The 7,329-nt window shown below is 36.8% G+C and overlaps 1 long non-coding RNA gene across 1 annotated transcript in view; it reads left to right on the forward strand.

The window, feature by feature from the left end:
• The window catches only part of LOC135777007 (uncharacterized), a 231,319-nt gene that overhangs the window by 207,791 nt on the left and 16,199 nt on the right, over positions 1-7,329 (forward strand). The window lies entirely within an intron of this gene.

The following is a 7,329-nucleotide window of genomic DNA, read 5'->3' on the forward strand; positions in this document are numbered from 1 at the left end:
TAGAGATCCCATTCAGAGCGATCTTTAAAACAGACACGGACATGCAGCCGCTTGCCATAGGGCAATACTTCCGGGTTTAAAAAGTTGCGGAAGGGCGCCACCTGGTGGATAATAGCGGTATTGCGGAAAGACGGAAAATCTCGTCATTGGCGGGGAAGCGTTTTCTCTTAATTGACGAGATATCTCGTCAATGGCGGGGAAAGAGTTAAAAACATGGAATCCAGTCCAAATATATCTTTTGATTTGGAATTCTTGAAAGAAGTAATTATGGACTTAACCTTGGATTCAGAGATTTCAGTCAGAGAAAAAACAGGCTGTGATACATCAATTGATATGGAATGTAGTGGACCACTTATGGGACTATGCACAGTCAATCTCACAGAATTGACAAAATAGTTATTAAGGATATTCACTATTTCAGATGGTTCCTTATATATGATACCATTTTCTTTGATTTCTAGCTGCTTTGTTGCTTTACTAGTTCCTTTCCCTGTTAGTTTATACAAGCAGTCCCAGACTTGTTTATGATTACCCTTAGCATCCCGTATGAGGTCAACAAAAAAGTTAGATTTAGCTACCCTGATTTCCTTTATTACTTTATTTCTCAAGGACACAAATATTTGTCTGTCAGTCAGTGAGTTTGACTTGAGAGATAGCTTTAAAGCATTATCTCTCTCCTTCATTAATCTCCTTATTCCACTAGAAATCCAGGGGAGCGTATAGGTACTATTCCCTTTAAATTTGCTTTTCTTGAGAAATCGCTTTGTTATGTTTTGAATTGTGGACATAAATACATTTGTGTCATCATCCACATCTACACCAGCTATGATTTGATCCCAGTTAATATTTTTGATTTCCCTATCAAATTCATCAACATCACACTTGGGTATTCGTAACTGGCTAGATTTGGTGTTAGGTTTTAAATGAAAACGGGATTTAGTGAGCTTTCTAGCTATAAGAGTAAAGTTATGATCAGACAGACCAGTGACCATATTAAAGGATTTTGTCACCCTTTCAGGTTTGTTGGTAAATATCAAGTCAATTTGAGTTTTTGAGGATGAGGTTATTCTAGTGGGCCCTTTAATTAGTTGTGTAAGATCAAATTTATTAGAGACCCGTTGCAATGCTTTACTAGTGCTTTTATCCTCCCAATTGACATTAAAATCACCCATTAATAGTATTTCCTGCCCTGACTTGCATTCCTTTAAAACAGTTTCTAATTTGTCAAAGAAGAGAGCTTTTGCAGATGGAGGTCTATACACTCCAATGAGAGAGAACGTCATTTGTGGAGAAAGGCTAATATTAAGGCAAATATACTCAAGCTCAATTTCAACTGTACATTGAACCTCTTTACATGATATATGATATTTGATGTAAAACAGTAACCCCCCACCTTTACCAACCTTTCTATCTTTCCTAAAAGCATTATAGCCAGGAATATGCGCTGCGGATGGTGAGTTATTATTCAACCAAGTTTCTGATAAGCATAGGAAGTCCAAATTTGAGTCCACAAGAATATGTTTTATCTCATCACTTTTAGGAATCAAACTACGGATATTCAGATGTCCGCCCAATAGCCCACTGGGTTTTGCATTAGGGTCCCACAGAACTTTAGCATTGTTCACTGTTTGAAAAAGGTTAAATTTACGCAATTTTATAATTGCTGGATTTAACGTTAGTCCTGCGACTCTTCGTTGAGTGGGTCTAACTCCTATTCCACGAAGATTATTAGTGGACCCGCGCTTACCTGGGCCATAGAGAGCGTAGACGGGAAGAGTGGAGTTTGTTGGACCACAGTCAACCGGTTGAGCGCTGCCCGAAAACTGGGCCGCCGCCGCAGTGACTCGTCACCATGGTCTGCCACACTCACTCTACATTATCCAGTAACAGCGGATCGCATATCACTTATACAAGAGACGCTCTCCTGCTGCTTCGCTTTTCCGGTATCACTGCGGCGGCAGATCCGACGGGGTTGCCGATTGACGTAAGAAGGCCGATAGCGAAAAGACGCCACAGAAGTAGAGGCCATAGGGGCGGTATTCGGCAGCGTCTTCGGCGCCGAGGGAATAGACCTCCCCTGCTGGGAATAATTTTAAGTAACGTAAGATCTTTGCAGAACAAAATCGAGGAGCTCCGTGTTAAATCAAAGGTCTGCTTCGAGTACAGAGAGGCTGGCCTTATGGTGCTTACAGAAACATGGCTGCATCCGGATCTGCCCAGCTCGCTGTTTGAGATTGACTGTTTCTCTCTGGTTCGAGCAGATCGTTCGGCAGCATCAGGCAAGAACCGAGGTGGGGGTGTCTGCTTGTTTGTGAATGAAGGTTGGTGCACCCAGTTCACGGTAAGATCTACCGTATGCAACAGCGACATTGAATTTCTCTGTCTGAGTATGAGACCATTTTATTTACCAAGGGAATTTGGAAATATCATAATATGTGGGGTTTATATTCCACCTTCTGGTAATGCAGCAAAGCAGCGGAGCAAATTTATGACTGTGTCCAACAACAACTTCAACGGACACCTAGTGCCCCCGTTTTTATATTAGGGGATTTTAACCATTGTAAACTGGAACTGCTACTACCTGGCTTTGAGCAATATGTTAAATGTCCCACAAGAGACAACAAGACCTTAGACAAATGTTATGGGAACATCAAAAGAGCTTATGTGGCAAAGCCAAGGGCTCCGCTAGCAAGTTCTGACCATAACACAGTTCATCTAATTCCAACGTACAAGACATTCTTGAAAAGCTCCAAACCTGTTGTTAAAAATGTACAGGTGTGGTCAGATAAATACTCAATTTTAACTTGATAATTTGTTATATAAGAGGTCATCATACTTAAATGAACATCCTGCAAGTTTCAGAACTGAAAACGTCCGTGCTACTGAAATATAACAGTTTTTGGCACCAAGCCAGTAAAACAAGCCAGTGTGGAATTCGGAAATCTATGACGTCAAAGTAGAATTGAAGCACCGCCCCATAGCCAAATTCAAGGACCACTTTTGAAGTCCCGCCCACAGCTTCGCGTGACACACGTGTGTCTCAACAAGTAAATATGTCTTTAAAGATTGACAAATGTAACCAAAATGACTTTTAAATCAATTTTTTCTGAGAGACTTTTATTTTGACGCGGTGATCTGTTATGATAGACTGGAAACGCATTTTCGGTTGTGGAAGAACCGCGTGGGAACAACACAGAAGCTAAATACTTTAATTCGGAGGCTTGGAACATAACATTAAATGCCTGGAAAAAGTTTGCTTTTTAAGAAGTTCCAGCTCGTGTGGGGAGTGTTTGTTAACTTTGTGTACACGGATTCATTTGGAAAGAAGTCGATGCTGGATTTGCAGAGAGACTGTGATTAAAAGCACCACTTATATTGGATCTGACAACAATGACACAGCATTATACACAGTAAGACATTTTACTTTATTTAAGTTACTGCGTTTCACTATTGCTTTGTTAGAAGAGATCGCTTGATATGTCTGTTGTAACATCCGTGTCTAAACACGTATGTTTGACTGTTTTAATGTACTAAAAACATTAAACGATTAATAAAGATACACCACTTAACAACACGACTGTAATTTAACGGTAGAAATATACAGTGTTATTTATAAAGAAGGATTTATCAGCCGCAGTTTAGATTCTGATGCCCGTTTACTGTGTTGTATACGGTAATTTAGGCGAGTTACGTTTGAAAGGTCAAACACTCAACAAAGCTTATTTTTTTATCATATAACTGTGGTATTTAACATTACGTGAATGTAAAAGCAACCTCACAAGCACAATCGAATTATACAAAGATATTGATAAGGATTTATTAGCCGCAGTTTAGATTCTGATGCGCGCTTACTGTGTTGTATACGGTAATTTAGTCACGTCGAGTTTTGTTTCTACTTTAATATACGTATTGTCATTTATGTGTATCATATTTAGCACCCAGAATCTTTTGTGGCTCAAACATATTTGTGTTCGGCTGCTATTTTTATCACATTAATGTTTTTAAAACATTTGCCCACATATAATGACGGGGAATGAAGCCGTCCAATCATAGCAGTGTGTGTTTACGTCCAGGTCTTCAATGTGGCCCGCCCCTTCAAACGAACCATTTCTCCAGAGAGCCACTAATCCATGTTACAAAATAGCCTATTACTTATTGTTTTTGATGTTTTTGAATGTAAAAACCACGCGGACATCAGAAGTAGACATCAGGCAACAGTATAAAACCTATTGGGTCCCACTTTATATTAAGTGGCCCTAATACCTGTGAACTTACATGGTAATAAGATGTGTAACTAGCACTTAACTACAATGTAAGTACACAGTGTTACATAGTACTTACAGCTGTAATATTTGTGTAAATACATACATGTAACAATCCACTAAATGGTATGTGTAAGTACAAATGTGTAACAGGATTTTGGTAACAACGTTTTTTTTACTTCAGTAGGTACGCATGTGTAACATGAGTTATGTAACTACATTTTGTAATAGCATGTTTTTCAACTTGCGCACATACTGCAGTTACCAGTTTGGGATACATTGAACCTTTATGATTCCAATGTATATATCATGTATTTATGACCTGCAGGACTGAATTAGACTAAAGTTTCAACTTGTAATACCAGTGTACTTACAGAGTAACTCTTCAGGAACTGTCCACTTAATATAAAGTGTAAAACATTTGAAACTAACTGTGTAATATGTAAACCTTAAACCTCTGCATAACCCTGTAATACCAGTGTACTTCCTGAGTAACTCCTCAGGAAGTGTCCACTTAATATAAAGTGTAAAACATTTGAAACTAACTGTGTAATATGTAAACCTTAAACCTCTGCATAACCCTGTAATACCAGTGTACTTACAGAGTAACTCTTCAGGAACGGTCCACTTAATATAAAGTGTAAAACATTTGAAACTAACTGTGTAATATGTAAACCATAAACCTCTAAATAACCCTGTAATACCAGTGTACTTACAGAGTAACTCCTCAGGAACGGTCCACTTAATATAAAGTGTAAAACATTTGAAACTAACTGTGTAATATGTAAACTTTAAACCTCTAAATAACCCTGTAATACCAGTCTACTTACAGAGTAACTCCTCAGGAACGGTCCACTTAATATAAAGTGTAAAACATTTGAAACTAACTGTGTAATATGTAAACCATAAACCTCTAAATAACCCTGTAATACCAGTCTACTTACAGAGTAACTCTTCAGGAACTGTCCACTTAATATAAAGTGTAAAACATTTGAAACTAACTGTGTAATATGTAAACTTTAAACCTCTGCATAACCCTGTAATACCAGTGTACTTACAGAGTAACTCCTCAGGAACTGTCACCTTAATATAAAGTGTAAAACATTTGAAACTAACTGTGTAATATGTAAACCATAAACCTCTAAATAACCCTGTAATACCAGTGTACTTACAGAGTAACTCTTCAGGAACGGTCCACTTAATATAAAGTGTAAAACATTTGAAACTAACTGTGTAATATGTAAACCTTAAACCTCTGCATAACCCTGTAATACCAGTGTACTTCCTGAGTAACTCATCAGGAATTGTCCACTTAATATAAAGTGTAAAACATTTGAAACTAACTGTGTAATATGTAAACCATAAACCTCTAAATAACCCTGTAATACCAGTGTACTTACAGAGTAACTCTTCAGGAACGGTCCACTTAATATAAAGTGTAAAACATTTGAAACTAACTGTGTAATATGTAAACTTTAAACCTCTGCATAACCCTGTAATACCAGTGTACTTACAGAGTAACTCTTCAGGAACGGTCCACTTAATATAAAGTGTAAAACATTTGAAACTAACTGTGTAATATGTAAACCATAAACCTCTAAATAACCCTGTAATACCAGTGTACTTACAGAGTAACTCCTCAGGAACGGTCCACTTAATATAAAGTGTAAAACATTTGAAACTAACTGTGTAATATGTAAACTTTAAACCTCTAAATAACCCTGTAATACCAGTCTACTTACAGAGTAACTCCTCAGGAACGGTCCACTTAATATAAAGTGTAAAACATTTGAAACTAACTGTGTAATATGTAAACCATAAACCTCTAAATAACCCTGTAATACCAGTGTACTTACAGAGTAACTCTTCAGGAACTGTCCACTTAATATAAAGTGTAAAACATTTGAAACTAACTGTGTAATATGTAAACTTTAAACCTCTGCATAACCCTGTAATACCAGTGTACTTACAGAGTAACTCCTCAGGAACTGTCACCTTCATATAAAGTGTAAAACATTTGAAACTAACTGTGTAATATGTAAACCATAAACCTCTAAATAACCCTGTAATACCAGTGTACTTACAGAGTAACTCTTCAGGAACGGTCCACTTAATATAAAGTGTAAAACATTTGAAACTAACTGTGTAATATGTAAACCTTAAACCTCTGCATAACCCTGTAATACCAGTGTACTTCCTGAGTAACTCATCAGGAATTGTCCACTTAATATAAAGTGTAAAACATTTGAAACTAACTGTGTAATATGTAAACCATAAACCTCTAAATAACCCTGTAATACCAGTGTACTTACAGAGTAACTCTTCAGGAACGGTCCACTTAATATAAAGTGTAAAACATTTGAAACTAACTGTGTAATATGTAAACTTTAAACCTCTGCATAACCCTGTAATACCAGTGTACTTACAGAGTAACTCCTCAGGAACTGTCCACTTAATATAAAGTGTAAAACATTTGAAACTAACTGTGTAATATGTAAACCATAAACCTCTAAATAACCCTGTAATACCAGTGTACTTACAGAGTAACTCTTCAGGAACGGTCCACTTAATATAAAGTGTAAAACATTTGAAACTAACTGTGTAATATGTAAACCTTAAACCTCTGCATAACCCTGTAATACCAGTGTACTTCCTGAGTAACTCATCAGGAATTGTCCACTTAATATAAAGTGTAAAACATTTGAAACTAACTGTGTAATATGTAAACCATAAACCTCTAAATAACCCTGTAATACCAGTGTACTTACAGAGTAACTCTTCAGGAACTGTCCACTTAATATAAAGTGTAAAACATTTGAAACTAACTGTGTAATATGTAAACCATAAACCTCTAAATAACCCTGTAATACCAGTGTACTTACAGAGTAACTCTTCAGGAACGGTCCACTTAATATAAAGTGTAAAACATTTGAAACTAACTGTGTAATATGTAAACCTTAAACCTCTGCATAACCCTGTAATACCAGTGTACTTACAGAGTTACTCTTCAGGAACTGTCCACTTAATATAAAGTGTAAAACATTTGAAACTAACTGTGTAATATGTA

This window comes from Paramisgurnus dabryanus, chromosome 18 (genome assembly GCF_030506205.2).
Source record: "Paramisgurnus dabryanus chromosome 18, PD_genome_1.1, whole genome shotgun sequence".
Taxonomy (NCBI): domain Eukaryota; kingdom Metazoa; phylum Chordata; class Actinopteri; order Cypriniformes; family Cobitidae; genus Paramisgurnus; species Paramisgurnus dabryanus.